Source organism: Phascolarctos cinereus, unplaced genomic scaffold, assembly GCF_003287225.1.
Source record: "Phascolarctos cinereus isolate Bilbo 61053 unplaced genomic scaffold, phaCin_HiC Scaffold_4;HRSCAF=312, whole genome shotgun sequence".
Classification (NCBI taxonomy): Eukaryota; Metazoa; Chordata; class Mammalia; order Diprotodontia; family Phascolarctidae; genus Phascolarctos; species Phascolarctos cinereus.
The window spans coordinates 397,157,372-397,174,232 of record NW_027555847.1 but is presented as its reverse complement, the minus strand read 5'-3'; the positions used below and the strand labels follow the sequence as shown (position 1 = coordinate 397,174,232).

At 37.3% G+C, this 16,861-nt stretch overlaps 1 long non-coding RNA gene across 1 annotated transcript in view; it reads right to left on the bottom strand.

Moving 5' to 3' along the window:
* LOC110201218 (uncharacterized) overlaps positions 1-16,861 on the bottom strand; it is a 43,420-nt gene that overhangs the window by 13,485 nt on the left and 13,074 nt on the right. The window contains exon 3 of the long non-coding RNA XR_002322428.2: positions 14,295-14,442. This is a non-coding gene — a long non-coding RNA (uncharacterized LOC110201218). The remainder of the gene's footprint in view (positions 1-14,294; positions 14,443-16,861) is intronic.

Genomic DNA, 16,861 nt, shown 5'->3' with positions numbered 1-16,861 from the left:
AAGGAGTGAGAAAGTGAGTGATAGGGGAACATAAGGAAAAAAGATAGACATTACCAAAGATTTCAAGAGGAAGAAAACAGCTTAAAAGCATATGAATCATCACGGAAGAAAATAGTAAGAGAACTGAAGGTGATTTGCAAAAGAAGTTATCTAAATAAAAAACATGTGATTTGGATGAACTCTATAATTCCATGCTAGCTAGTACATGGATTTATTCTCTACCTCATTAATTTTTAATCATTCTTCCTATTTCTAAACTGGAAAGGCATTTGCTTTCTATTTATCATTTTTTAAAAATTAAGTATCAGCACCTGAAAAGGTGTGTGTTTGAATAAGGTAAACAGCAGTCTATTTTCTTAGATTAGGATAGTGGTCCTTCTAAAGATCAAGGGAGGTATTCACTAGTTGTCTGATCAAGGGATATTGGAGATAAAGAGCAGAGGGGGAAGTTCTAATTGCATCTGAGTGGGTTCCAATACCATAGACTAGGAAGTTCATGTAGGTGATGATATCATCACCACTTTCTAGTTCTATGTCTGCTGGTTGCTGAGGTATGCCAGTGGTCTGGGGGGAACAATATTTGTGCCTCCATCTTCATCCCTGTATTGCTCTTTAGTTGTCCTCCTAACTATAAGTAATTTAGGATTATAGATTTTGAACTGGAAGGAAACTGAGAGATCATTTAATCCAACCCCAAATTTAAAAAATCCAAAGTCACACAGGATAGTAAATGGCAGAGCCAATTTTTCAACTCAGGTCCTTTGACAACAAAGCCATGCTTTTTCCTCCTGCAGGGCACCACACTGACTAGGATCCAGCTTGGGCCAGCTGTCAAGAGCTTATTGTTAAATTTTCAGTGTGAGCATTTTCACCTCAGAAATTGGCAAATGCTACAAATCATGGCCTGGTTTATTGTTTTGTTGATTGTCTACACTTAAGAAAGTGATGGAGAAAATGTCAATTACACAGATTAAACTTAAAAATTTGTCTGAGTGCATTTTTTCAGAGAGTCGGATGTTAAATATTTATCACCACACTGTGGACACCATTCTTCCAAGGGTTTTTCACTGTTTTCTGAACATTCCCCACCCACATAGCCAACTTCAAAGATTAGAAAACTTCCTTTGACTTCCATATCCAGTATATCCAGTTTTCAACCCCTTCTTTGAACACCAAAAGAACTCATTTGGACCAATTAAGGAATTCTAGGACTAGATATAAATAAGAGAACAATGTTTACCACATTTCTGCTTGTTCTATGAGTATTGTTTGGCCAATTGCCTAGGGGAATATAAAATTGAGTCATTCTGAAATTCCTCTCAAAATTACATTTTCAGTTTGATCAATGAAGTTAGTAGCCTCATTCATGTTTCTGGAATCATTTTACAATATAATAGACTAACAAGTGATTTGTTAATCCTTTAGATAATCACATGGAGAACTGGTAAACTCAATGCTTTTCCTTCCAAGAAACTTCTCATGGTAATCAGATCCTTGTGGCTTAAATGTTTTAGAGTTATTATCTAAAATACATGTTTGTGATTTGGGGTTAAAAAAAATTAAAGAGGAAGAGGAACAAGACAAGTATAATTAATTTGTAGTTCATTGTCTTTCCTAGCCTTTAATTGAGGAATCTGATAATATGTTGAACCATTTCTGCCTGCTCACTTATAAAAATTAAGAAAATGATCTTTCCCTGGAAAAGTGACATATTTCTTATTCACCTCTCTTCCATTGTCTAACCACAATTAAATGTCCATCTGCTGTGTGCTTTGAGGTATCATAACTTTAGAAATGATATTGTACAGTCTCAGACATTGGCATCAAAATTGTCCCAAAAGTAGGAACACTGGAAGAGTGAACTTGCTTCCCAATTCATCAGAGGCCAAAAGAGATTTGATGTCCAAGTTATATTTCACATTGTAACTTTATTATGTAATTAGAGTGTTAAACATGTTATTTTTCTCCTTATTTTTTCACTCTGAGTTAACAGTAAATTTTATTACATAAATAAATTACAGCAGGTATAATTTATGCCTTGCAGCCTACACACCAATTAAATTTGTAGTTGACATAGAGTCCAAGTACAATTGCCATATAATCTACTTAGTAGAATAACCATTTATTTGCTCAATAATAACAGTCAATGCCACTTAGTTATCTACTAGTTATGAGATATATTTCTAGAAGTAAGCTATAGTGCTTATTCCAAAGTGATTTATGTATTCCTTCCAAATGCTTTTCAGATAATTTCCTCATGTTGCTGATATATGTTACTTTTTTTGTTATGTGCATGTTCAAAACCATTCATACCTTTTTGTACTTCTCTCCTAGAAGAGAGGGGATAGGATGTGGGAAGGCTCAAAAGTGAAAATGCCAAATGAGCAGAATGAAAGAAATGTATTGATCAATCATTTATTAAGTGCCTACTATGTGCCAGGTAGTGTGCCTAGTGCTGAGGATACAAAGACAAAAATGTAATCCCTGCCCTCAAGAAGCTTACATTCTAGTGAGGACAGAAAGAAACTACATTTTCTAATTACATAAGGATCTTATATTTTATTTGACAATTCTCTATTTGACTATAGCTTCCTGTCATTTGATCTTTTCTTGCACCTTTTTCCTTCCTAAACCTCTTATTTGCCATAGCAAAACTTCTGATCCTTCTACTCATCAGTACTTTCATAAGCTATTCCTCTGTTCTGACTTCTCTTTCTTCCCTTCTTTGTCTCAAAGGTACAGTTAAACAATTCAATTCCACCTCTACATAGTCCTTAAATTCCTTATCCTCTTGCTTATCCCCACTCATCCAGTGCCAAACCCCAGCCCTGAATTATGCCCAACATCTATTCATTGCTTACTGATGCTCTTTAGAGCTGGAGAAAGTCACAGAATCTTGTTGACTAGATACAATATAAATTTCTGTTATCTAAGTTCAACTGGGCCCTTACAGCAAAAGAGCAATCCTTTTCTTGCTCCCTGATTACCTATCTCATTTCACACAGAAACTATTTCAAGATTTCTCTTTTTTCCTCAAGTTTCCCACATATTGCCTTCTCCATCCCTCAGCTGAAGACCCAGACTCTTACTTTACTGAGAAAACTGAGAACATTTGCTGAGTTCTCTTCCCTTCTCTTCTCTCCCTCCCTCTTCCCTTGAGTCTCTGACAATGAGTTTACCTCTCTCATTATCAAAGCTAACCCCCAACATGTACCATTGATTTCAGCCCCTTTTGTCTTCTCCAATAGACTGCCCCTCAATCATCCTCCCTCTGTCTTATCTTCAATCTCTCCCTATCTATTGGTTCCTTCCCTGTTTTCTTTGAACATGATCAAGTCTTCTCCATTTTAAAAAAACACATTGGTATACCCTACCATCCTTTCAGTTTAGAAATTTTGCTCTGCAGAATAAGCTTTTCCTGAAGAAATGCCACTAGTAATAGCACACATAAGACCATAGTAGGTTACCCTCCAGAAAAGGGATCAACAATCATACTGGCCCTTAGTGGGTAAGTATGTATGTGTGTGTATGTATACACACACACATACAGACATATACACATATATACATATACCCATATATACGTATATACATGTATATATGTGTGGTTGTGTAGATAGATATATAGTCTGTGTGAGAGAGAGACAGAGGAGAGGGTGAGGGAGAGGGGGGAGAGAGAGAGAAAGAGAGAGAGAGAGAGAGAGAGAGCGAGAGCGAGAGAGAGAGAGCGCTAGCTAGCACTGGTGGGGCTTAAGGAACAAACAGATAGAGGGAAAGGGTGAAATGGTAGGAGATAAAAGAAGGGGAAAAGAGAAGCAAAAAAGTTTCTTAGATCCATGGAATCACAGAATTGTTGAATTTGGGAGAACTTTGGAGGTAAATTGGTCCAAACTCTACAAAGTGACTTTCCTAAAGCCCAGGTCTTGACATATAAGCCCCCATTTGACATAATACCTCCATCCCAGCATCTACCTACCACTTCTAGGATCAAATAGAAATGCCACTAATTGGTAGTGAAAGCCCTACATGACCTTGCCTCTTCCTACTTTTCCAGTCTTATTACTTTATTCCCCTTCATGCAGTCTACAATCCATCCAAAGTGGCCTTTTTACTATTCCTCCTTCTCCTATAACACTCCACCTTCCATATCTGTGTTTTTGCATTGTCTCTCATACCTAGAATGTATCCTTCCTCATCTCTGCCTCCTATAATCCCTATTTTCCTTCAAGAGTAAAGTCAAATGTCACCTTTACATGAAGCATTTCTGAGTCCTTTAGCTGTTAGTGACTTCCACCCCAAAATTGCCTTATATCTATTTTGCATATACATATAACTGTCTCCCTCCTCACCCCCTTAAAATACAAGGTGTTTGAGGGTAGGGACCATATTAATTTTGTCTTTGTATCCTCAGTGCTTGGCATACAGTACTCTTGACAAATACTTATTGGGTAATCAGTTGCTCAATATAATTGACTCAAGATCTGCTTCTCTTAACTTTCACCCACTAGTCCTAGTATTGATCTTCAGGGTCAATCAGAACAAACAGGATCTCTCTTATATATAAGACATCAAATATTTGCAGACATAACATCCCAACTAGGTTTTTTTTAAAAAAATTGATATATTTTGTTGTTATATCACCTTCTTTTTAAACTATATTCCTCTCTCTTCACCTCCCTAGCAAATCACCTCTTACAACAAAGAATGAAAAATCAGAGAAGGGGAAATAGTTCTAGAAAACCAGCTCACTAAACAAATCTGAGAGTGTACTATTCCATACCCATAGTCCCTCTACCTCTGCAAAGAAGAGAAGGTAGATTTTTTTAACTCTTCCCCAAAGCCAAGTTTTTGGTCATTATAACACAGAGGATTTTGTGGGGTTTTGTTGTTACTGCTCTTTCCATTTTCCTTGCAGTCACTGGGTGGATTGTTTTCTTGGTTCTGCTCACTTTACCTTGCAGCAATTCATATCAGTCTCCTGATGTTTATCTGAATTCCTCATATTGGTCAATTCTCATGGCATTGTAAAATTCCATTACCTTCATATACCACAATCTATTTAGCCATTCTCCATCTATTTTGTTCTCTGCTACTATAAAAAGTGTTGCTATGAATACTTAAATATATATGGGACGTTTCTTTCTGACTTTGACTTTCTTGGGTTTATGCCTAGCAGTAAGATATCTGGCCCAAATAAATATGGACATTTTAGTGTTTTTTTTAAATCATAATTCAAAATTATTTTCCAAAATGTTTGAACTAATTCAAAGTTTAATCATTAGTGTGTCTATCTTTTCCAAGTCCCTCTGACGTAAACCATTTTCATCTTTGGTTATCTTTACTAATTTTTCACATATGTATGTGATATCTCTCCCATTGGAATGAAAGTTCCTTAGGTGCCCTATGAAATTTTATTTTCTCCTGGTTAAATATCCAGAGTTCCTTCTATAGCATGGATTCTGGTTTCCTTTCCATCCTTCATGTCATCCCTAGCAGGACTACAGGTAAGTTATACATAGGTAAATAGGATTATCAAAAGAAAAGCAATCATGTGTGTGTATTTATATGACTGCATAGGTTTAAAAGAGTTTTATTTAAATTGGGTAGAGAAAGTACCCAAACCAGTAAAATCATGAGTCTATCAAAATAGTAAAATATTGTGATTAAAGTACTTCCCAGTAGAGAATGCCAAAATAATCTGTGTGAATGTATGCTTTTTGGAAAACACATCATGATGGTTTATCTCTCATTTTCACCTAGAGCTCCATATTGTTGGATTCAGAAGTACCTGAATGAATGAAGATGTATCTATTACATATGCCCTGGAAACCCATCATGTAGCTGAAATGCTATGCATTTGGCTCTATTTTGATGCCAGTAGACTAAATACAAGTTTAGAAACCATACAGGTCAGCCATATGCATTCTACCAGGAACATATAAAAAAAATTTCAAGACCCTGCTCACACAAGTCTATTCTGAGAGTATTTCCAGCCCAGCCCTCCGGGAACACACAAGTCAACCTGTGTGGCTTACCCATTGACAAATTTTCTTAAACAGCATAAATAACACATGACTCTTTTAGGTTGTAATATTCTGGCTTCTTATCTTCAACTTTAGCTAATAAATCAATTCTAACTACTTGATTAGGATTAAATCTATATCATTTGTCTTTATGATCAATCAATTTAAAATCCTCTCAAGTTTCAGAGCTAAGTCAGTATAAAAACAGAACTGGCATAGGTATGTGAAATAAATTCAGTGTTTATTTCAATCCTTTATTTGAAAATGTTCAGCACTTAAGATTTATTTTCAGGATATGTGACAGGTAGTTCCCACTCAAAACTACCTTGTAACTACCTTCATTTATAAGGGACATCTACTTAGCAAAGAGAATCTACTCTATTCATGTAAAATGTGTATAATCTCATGTTTTCAGCCAACATGGTTGTATACAACTATACTCTCTGCTAACTGAGAGGCTAAGGTTGGTGGATCCCTTGTGTTCAGGAGTTCTAAGCTGCAATGGGCTAAACTGATTAGGTAACGGCACTAAGCCTGGCACCAGTCTATGATTGGCTGTCCCCCAGGAGCACGGAGTTACAAGAATTCCTAAAGAGAAACAAAGTGGCCCAAGTCAGAAACAGAGCAAGTCCAAGTTCCCAGATTGATTAGTAGTGGGATCAGGCTTGTGAGTAGCTACTACATCTCTAGCCGGGGAGAGACAGGAAGACTCAATATTAAAACAGGAAAAAAAATCTCATTTTCTTGTTTTTCATCCTTTTTCTCATCTTTATAACATCTTACAACTTATTACATTTATTCTCATCTTTATTTTTTTCATATTTTTCACATCTTTGTTACACTCTAAATATTAAGGTAGGAGATTATAAGAACATATGTTTCTCCCAGCTCAATCTATCACCCAGAGTCCAATACCACATTTCCAATTGCCTCCTGTAACTTTCCATTCAAAATTCAGGTCAGAAATTGAAATCATCCCTAATCATGAGTTCTTCCACCTGATTTCTCTATTTCTATTCATTGGAATATTTTCTCAGTCACTTAGGTTTGAAACCTCAGTCAGTTTATTTTATTTTTGAATTTTTGTTTATATTATGAGCTTAAACATTATCCACAAACATGACTATTTCAATATGGAAAGAACAAAAACAAAGACTGTATATGGAACTGTGAAGTTCTGTTATATATAGCATGGGTTTTTTTTGAATGCATACTTAAAATTTAATAAGATAGTAACAAATTTCCCTGTGTGTATCCCATTCTAAATTTCCTTTTGTTTCTTCTGTGTGTCTTTTATTGTTATTTGATGTTCTTTTCTTCATGTTTTTCACAACTCTATCAATACTCTCATCAGTCCCCCACCACCAAAAGAAGCCTTCTCTTGTAATATGTATATGTCAAACAAAAAACAAAGCTAACACACTGGCCATCTCTGAAAAAGTATGTGTTATTCTGCATCTATATATATAGTTTATTAGCTCTTTGACAAGAAGTCAGTAGTCAATAAACATTTATTAATTACCTATTATTTGCCAGGCACTGTAGTGGAACACATGCTTCATTGTCATTCTCTTTGAATCATGATTGGTCTGTGTGGACTAAGAGTTCTAAAGTCTTTCAAAATTGTCTTCCTTTACATGATTATGGACAATGTGTAAATTGTTCTACCGATTCTGCTCATTTTACTCTGCATTAGCTTATACAAATCTCTTAGGGTTCTCTGAATCTTCCATAACTGTCATTTCTTATAGCCTATTACATTAATATACCAAAATTCATTCAGTTGTTTCTAATTAATGGTCCCCTACTTTCTTTGTTCCTATAGATTTAAGTCATTTCTCTCTTAGAATCATTTTTTTACTCTAACCTATCTCCCTCATTCCCCACATCCATTGTGTTCAAGTTATTCTCTCTCTGCAATATTTTTCTATTACCACTACCACTACCCTAGCTGGTGAGGGTGGGAACTGTTACTCTTGACTAGACTATTATAATAGCCTCTTAACTGGTCTCTATGAATTCACTGCGTTTCCCCTTCAATTTATCCAACATACTATTGCCAGATTAATTTTCCTAAAACATAGATCTGATCATGCTGCTTCCCAGATGAAAACCTTAAGTGTTTCCCTGTTGTCTACCAAAAAATCTCCTTAATTTGACACTCAATGACCTGACTCCAATCTACCTTTTCAACCTAATCTTCTATACTGACTTTCAGGAATCCTCTAATCCAGCCACTTCCACTGACTTGGACCATTTACTCCACCAATGCACTCCACGTTTTTTGTTTTGGTTTTTGGTTGTTTTTTTTTCATTCTACACATTTGCTGTCCCAGCTTCATGAAATATTCCTAGATCCCATCTAAATCCTGCCCAACCCTTAAAATCTAGTTCAAGGGTTCAATGGAAAAAATGCTAGATTTAGAGTCAGAGGACTTTGGTTTCAATCCTGGCTCTTCCACTTATTTTTTTACCTAAGGCAAGTCACTTAATCCGTTTCTTCATCTGTAAAAATAATGGAGTTGGACTAGATGACTTTTGAGGTCCCATTCACATCTAATGTCTTACCTGTTTCAATATCACCTGGAAGAAAAGTACCATGCTTTGGCCATGGTGGTACTCAATAAATATGACTGTTAGGTAGCTCAGTGAGATAGTGTACTATACCCAGTGTCTGAAAGATCTGAGTTCAAATCCAGTCTCAAACATTTACTAGAGGGGCAGGTAGATGGCACAGTGCATACAGCACTGGCCCTGGATTCAGGAAGACCTGAGTTCAAATGTGAGCTCAGACACTTGACTCTTACTAGCTGTGCAACCGTGGGCAAGTCACTTCAGCCCATTGCCTTACCAAAACAAAACAAAACAAAAAAAACCATTTACTAGCTAGCTGTGTGACCATGGGCAACCTCTGTCCACCTAAAGTTTCACCATCTATATTAATAACCCTTTTTGCCCATGGTTATTGGGGGGGGGGAATGAGATAACATGTTTAAAGTGCTTTATAAACCTTAAAGTGCTATCTAAATACTAACTTATTATTTGTCGAGTATATGAGTAAATGAAATTAAACTAGCTACTTGTATATATGGATGCCATTTGTTCGCAAGCAAAATAAGAACAATATCCCCCATGGTGATGTTTAACAAGTAACATTAATGAAAGATATTCTTGTACATGTTTGTAAAGCCTCATTCCCTCAGAAACTTAACTGATATTTGTTTACCCTCCAAGTGTTTGGGGGATGGGAAGGAGGGAGGTGATGCCCTCTACGAAACTGAAGTTATCAAACTTTTGTTAAACAGATAATGAATGAAACAGAGACACAAAGATTTTGAGTAATATCCATATCCCACAATAAGACTTTGGAGTTAGTACCTCTTTTATACTCAACAAATTCTTGAATATCACCAATTTAGTCTCTTCTCTACCTTTGATTCTGCAGGACACAGTAATTAAAGAGAAGATTCAGAGAGGAAAAAGCCTTTATGATCACTTCCAATAAAGTACTAACTCTTCCACACCTCTATGTCAGTAAGTATGTCCCTCTTCAATCTGATAATAATACATATTCAAGTTGGAAAACTAATCTAATTCTTAGCACTGCTGAACTTTGCCTTCCAGTGAAGTATTTTTGGGGTAAAATGCCTGCCTGTGATGGTTCAGTGGTCAGAATTCATTGTCCATTTTATTCATGTTCAGAGAATAATATATTCTCTGAATATATATATATATATATATATATATGTATGTATGTATATATATATAGCTGTTTCTTACGTTAAAGACATAAAAATTTAAAAGCACTGAATATAGTACTATGTACCCAGTAAAGAGTTAAGTAAAAAAAACAATGATAATTCATTTAGAAAGAGAAAGAGAAAACTTAGTGGTAGAATCAATATGGGAGACCACAGGAAAGGCACAGAAATATTACAGAATCACAGAACGGTAAGTTGGAAGGGACCTCAGGGGCCGAATCCATACCTAGCCAGGAATCCACTTTGCATGACTAAGTGGTTATCCAATCTATGCTTGAAGATCTCCAGGGAAAGGAAATCCACTAGCTCCTGAGGCTCCCCTTCTAGGGATAATTTTGGATAATTTTAATCGTTGGAAAGTTTCCCTTACATTAATACTAACTGCCAGAAAGAACCACTTCCACTCATCGTTTCTAGTTCTGCTCTCTGGTACCAAACAGTAGGCTAATTCCTTTTCTATAAGACAGCCCTTCAAATACTCAAAGACTACTATCATGTCCCCTCTTCTTCACACTAAACATTCTCAGTCTCTTTAACCATTCTTTGTATAGCATGGTCTCTACCCTTCTCATCTTCCTCTTCACTTTATTCTCAACCCTCTCTAGTTTATCTATATTCTTCCTAAAACATAGTAGCCACCTAATAGTCCAGATGTGGTGGATGGGGGCAGCATTTAAGAAAACTATCACATCTCTTGCTCTCTTAACACAGCCTAGACTAGCATTAGCTCTTTAGGTGACCATGTCATAGCACTGATTAAGCTACTAACCTTTCAGTCAACTAACCTATGCACACTCCCCATACCCTCCCACATAGAGTACTTTAAAAAAAATTTTTTATATGGGAGAATTTTCTCAGGGAAGGCAAAGGGTTGTTTTTTCTGCTGCACCCACCTATTACCTCTCATCTCTTCCAAGGAACCAATCATATAACTGCCCAGCTTCAGAATCATACACATTGACTATGAAAGTTCTTGGAAAATGAAAACATATTTTAGAAATGCCAGGCATTATTGGGGGATTTTTTGTTTTTAGGCAATTGGGGCTAAGTGACTTGCCCAGGGTCACACAGCTAGTAAGTGTCAAGTGTTTGGTCTGAGTCTGGATTTGAACTCAGGTCCTCCGGACTTCAGGGCTGGTGCTCTATCCACTGTGCCACCTGGCTGCTCCTCAGGCATTATTGTTAAAGCCCAAATTAACTATTTCTAGCCTATCCTTGTGTTACACAAAACCACCTTAGGCACTCTGAAGTCAAATCCTTTAATGGGGGTAGGGGAGCCCAGGGAATAGAAGAACAGGTCAGATATACTCTAGACAGAGAACTAAAGCATTAAGGTTGTTCTCCTGCACTGCCAGAGTCTATCCAAAGAACCTTTAGGATACAGAGTATGTCCAGTACATGCTATATTCACTGATTATTTTCTCAAGGAGAATATGGCTATACCCTCTTCTGCCCCACAGAAGCTTAAGGAACCTCTCTCCCCACTACCCCAGCCTAGCACATGACAGAGTCCAAACACTAAATCCAAGTTTATTCGTGTCAACTGGGAGTTGTTGCATTACACCCTGCAGTAGCCACACAGGAGTGTTTCCAAATACCACAGTGGCAGCACTCTAGGGGTGTGCTTGGCATGAGTCAGAGGTGATGAAGAAAAGTGAAGAAAGGTCAAAACTCTGACACTTCCACTGGCCTCCCAGCTGTCACTCTGCTAAGCACATTATTACCTCAGCCTCATTCGTACTCTGGGCTGTGGTTAACCAAGTTCCTGTTGTCAGCTAAGAATAGAAGAGGGCTAAAATCCACAGTACTGATTATCATGGTGCTATTTGTATTTATTATGTCCTTTTGTTCGCACAATAGATACATTCCTGAAAACTTGTTTTCAATTTTTTTTTAATATTTATTTTCTGGTAAAGCAGAGCTTACTATAAACACAGTTAGGTACTTAAAGGAAATGTGTGATGAATCTATCCCTCCACCCAGAAATGAATTCTTTTTGCAATGGAATGTTCATCTCCTAATTCAGGTTCTTAAATGTCAAGCACTGGGGTATACCTATATCTGAAAGGCTTTTCTTATCATTCTGGTTTATCATTTAGACTTGGCCTGGCAGCATCATACTCTACCTTTTAAGGGAAACAGACCCAGAGGGTAATAATAATAGCAAATAATAGGTGACATTCACATAGCACTTGGTAAGGCACTTTCAATAAACTATTTCATTTAGTCCTTATAACAAATTGTTATCCCGATTTTACAGAGTAGGAAACTGAAGCTGAGAGATTAAGTGACATATCCAAAGTCATATAGCTGGAGGGCAGAGATTGTCTCTTGTCTTTCTTTGTACCCCCAGTGCCACACACATAGTAGGTGCTTAATAAATGCTTATTTATCAGCCAACTGAAATGTTGAACTCAGATCTTCCTGAGTTCACATACAGTGACAAATTAAAGGAACTTGGCATGTTTAATCTGGAGAAGAGAAGACTCATGGGGGGGGGGGGGACTAGGGGATTAGATTTGCTTTGTTTGTCCCCAGAGGACAAAATCAAGAGTAGATGGAAGTTATAAAGAAACCAATTAAGGTTTGCTGTCAGGAAAAAAATTCTTAATAATTGTTTTTATTCAGTCATGTCTGATTCTTTGTAATCCCATTTAGGATTTTCTTGGCAAAGATAATAGACTAGTTTGCCATTTCCTTCTCCAGTTCATTTTACAGATGAGGAAACTGAGGCAAAGAGGGTTAAGTAACTTGCCCAGGGTCACACAACTACTAAGTGTCTGAGGTCACATTTGAACTGAGGTCTTCATGACTCTAGGCCCAGCACTCTATTCACTGTGCCACACAGTTGCCCTCTTCCTAATAATTAGAGTTCTCCAAAAATGCAATAAGCTATCTCAAAAGGTCATGATTTCCCCTTCCTTAGGGATCTTCCAGCAGAGGCGGGATGGCCACTCACAAGGTATGTTAGAGTGAGGATTCCTTGTGTGTTTGAGATGTACTCCATGATTACTGAGACACTTTGGGACCCTCGAATCCTGCCATTTCTGACTCCAAGTCCAAAGCTCTCTCTGTTACATCAAATTGTCTCCCACGTAAGCAAGTAGGGTGGGGATTAGATATCATGTCCCTTTGGGTTCATCTCCTTGTCCTAGCCAACAGTATAATCCCTGTAAAACACAGTGACTCTCCCATGAAAGGATGATTACTAATGACTTACCCAGGAAAGAGGCACACCCAGTATAATTAACCTATTAACAAAACAGGCAGTGGTAGGGGTAGGGTCCTCCTCAGCCTTTGCTCTTGGTTTTTAGCTAAACCAGCAACTTATTCTTTCCTTCCCCTTTGGGTTACCTGAGGTCTTTGCTCCAAAGAAAGATGGCTCTTTCAATTGTCTTCCACCCCACCCCCGTTAGGGATTTTCTTTTTTTAATGCTAAGTTTCTACCTGCTGCAACAGCTCCAGGAAAATGTTGCTTCCTAAGGCATCGGTGTGGCCTAGCTACAAGCTTTTAAAAAGTGCACAGGTGTGCTACAAATGGGGCTAATGAGCAATGCATTCTTTCCTTATAAATCCTTCAGCTGAAAGCCTACTGAGCCAGCTTGGCAATAGGCACATGGACAAGGATGGAAGACTGCCTACCTTTGGGATTCTTCACTTCCTGGAAAATATGGCTCTAGAAGCATAGCTTGGCAGTCGTGGGCTCTGAACAGCAGCAATAAAAGGTGGTGAAAGGCACTGCTAGCAAGAATTACTGACGAGGCTCCTTGGTGATGACTGTCTGCCCATCTCCATTATTATGTGTTCCTCCCTCCACCTCCAACCCCAGGAGAAGAGGAAGAATCTGGAGATTTAGGGTGTCTTCTTTCTCACCTCAGGGATTTGCTCTCAAAACAAATGATTAAGTCTTGATTAAGGAAAGAGGAAATCAAGGAGTAAACTAATCAATGAAAATAAACCATTCATTCAAACAAGAGGCTTATTACCAAGTGAGAATTTTTTTTTTGGGGGGGAAGGGAGGTGGGGAGAATCACCATGAAATTATCTACTATCCTGACTCTGCTATGTGACCTTTCTGGGGGCTTCAGTTTCCTCCTCTGTAAAGGAAGGGGGTTGGACTAGATGACGTCTGAGGTCCCCTCCAGCTCTAAATCTACAGTCCTTCTGAGGGCTAGAGAAGGTCAATTTGCACTGTGGACCATGTAGACACATGAATTCACAGCTCCTTTAATTACTGAAATATTCAAATAAGAAATGTGAATTGAACTTGATGATGTCCCTGACTAGAGTCCTACTTCTTTCTGGAAAGCAAACTGCTGTGCACCATGGAAAACAATTTTTCCATTCCCAGTTGTGCAATTCACCAGCTTGTGTGTATGACATAAAGAACTCGGATCCCAGCACTAGTTACTCCAAGCCTTGATACATTAGGGCTCGTTGCATAACGCAACAAAACTGATATATGCTTCTTCTTTCTCATAATACCTATGAGACAGCATGAATCACTTACCAGAGCTTTCTTGCAAGAGATGAACTTTGGTAGCAATAATCTGTCATGATTTCAACTGTTTAAAGAAGCTTCTTGTGGCTTTATGTGTTGTCCATTTCTAATACTCCTTGTTCCTCGAGTCCAAAGCAACATAGTCTTCTGAAGGAATCTTAGAATAACAATACAAGGGCAGCTTCTAATACACATACACAACAAAAGACAGTCAAAAACTCCATATCCCACTGACTAAAGCACTAAATACTTGTTTTTCCAGGATTAACAAAAAGTGCGGGTGGTACCTGCATATGCTTTTGGTGCCAAATCAGACTTGCTGCAAAAAAACAAATACAAAAACCCATACTTCTGCCCACCCAAACCTGATTACTCACAAAGTAAAAAAGACCAATAACCCTACATGTTTCATTTTCAGGATTCATTTTTACTCTCTAGCTCCATCTCCTGGGACTCCCTTAAAACCCTGATCTTTTGGTTGTACATTGCCCATCCAAGAAAAAAAAACAATGTTCCCATCTTTTCTTTAAAGGTTTTAAAGGCTTAGTCTACTTCTATTAGTTGGAAAGAAGAGTGAATATGAGGAGACTGTGTCTACTCTTTAGAACTGCTTCAAAGACAACTATAGACAATTATAGCATTTTAGAGCTGAAGAGATCTCAAACAATAATAATTACCATGAGTGATTATGGATAAGTCACTTCATCTGGCTAATCCTCAGTTTCTTTATTTTTAAGATGGGGGTGAAAATATCTGCACTATCTACCTTACAGGGTTGTTGTCAGGAAAACCTAAAGTACACCCATTTTACAGATAGTAAACTGAGGCCTAGAAAGGTGAAATGATTCTTCTAGATGACAGCTGATTAGTTTCAAAGGTCAGAGTAGAAAAGAGGCCTCTTGACTTCCTGGTCAGTGTTTTTTCTATGACAGAAAGAGAGTAGAGATGGATGATAGAGGGACAGTGACCCATTATTATAGAATCACAGGGCTTAGTGGAACCTTGGGGGGTCACATCCTGAATTCATTAGAGGCAATCTATTTGGAAAGAATGCTGGATTTGGGGGACATGGGTTCTAGTTCTTACTGCAGGTAACTTGCTTCATGATCTTAGGTTAATTATCTGGGTATCTTTTATCACCCATAAAATGAGAGGATTGGATCTCTACTGTCCCTGATGTGTCTGACATTCTATATAAGCTCCAAAGTATTTATATCTTCTCTGACAAATGAGATTTTTATCATATTTTAAAGACTTTTGGGGAAAAAGATACCACAACCTCCCTCAATAATCCATTCGAGTGTTTAAAATTTTTCACCATGACTTTTTCTTTTATGTCTCATTAAAATCCCTGAAGCTTAGTTCCATTTCTTCACATGCATTTTTGAAGTAGGGGATGGTATTCACCATACTCTCTGTAAAATTCCTAAATGCATTTGAAAACTCTGTAAGCCTTTGAAAGCAAAGAAAACAGCAAGCCGTTGATAATGTTACCCAGCAGTGGGATTTTTGATAACCTTTTCTATGTGAAAAAGAAAGAAAGAAAAGAAAAGAAAGAAAAGAAAAGGAAGAAAAGAAAAGAAAAGAAAGAAAAGAAAGGAAGGAAGGAAGGAAGGAAGGAAGGAAGGAAGGAAGGAAGGAAGGAAGGAAGGAAGGAAGGAAGGAAGGAAGGAAGGAAAGGAGAGAAAGAGAGAGAGAGAGAGAGAGAAAGAAAGAAAGAAAGAAAGAAAGAAAGAAAGAAAGAAAGAAAGAAAGAGGAAAGAAAAGAAAAAAGAAAATTATGGAGCTATGTTTGAGTACAAAAAATTAGTAATATAAATAATTGTAAGAATATTGGTTCAAGCATACTTTTAAACTAATACAGTTCATGATAAAAAATATTCTTTAAAATTTCATTTCAGTAAATGTTTTTGAGACATTGAATTTCCTTCTGCTTTCCTTTCTTTTTTTCTTGCCTATAAGTATGAGTTCATGGACTTTTACTGTACTCAAAGTTCTGATATTACTGAGAAATATACATGTGTATGTGTGTATCTTTGTAGAAAAAAAGCTTTCATATTTCTAAGTAATAGAAGGAAGAGAAAGCAGCTAGGTGGAGCAGTGGATAGAGTGCCAGGTATAGAGTCAGGAAGATGAGTTCAAATCTGGCCTCGCACATTTACTAGCTGTGTGACCCTGGGAAAGTCTTTTAATCCTGTTGGCCTCAGTTTCCTCATCTATAAAACTGCCTGGAGAAGGAAAAGGCAAACCACTCCAGTATCTTTGCCAAGAAAACCCCAAATGGAGTCATGAAGAGTCAGATATGAATGAAAAATGACCAAACAACAACAAAAGGAAGAGAAATAACAAAAAAGTCATTTTCAGCTTCATTTTCTTGACTATCTTACATTACCATTTTTGTGGTAAAAATTGTATTGCTAAATTTGACTTTATGATTTTGACAATATTAAATGGCTGTATAACCAGCCATTCCAGTAACTAGTGACCTCAATATTAAGGGATTTATTAGCTGTTTGGTCTCAATAAAATTATTATCATCACCTCTGGAAATAATCATTGCCATCACTGTTGAATGT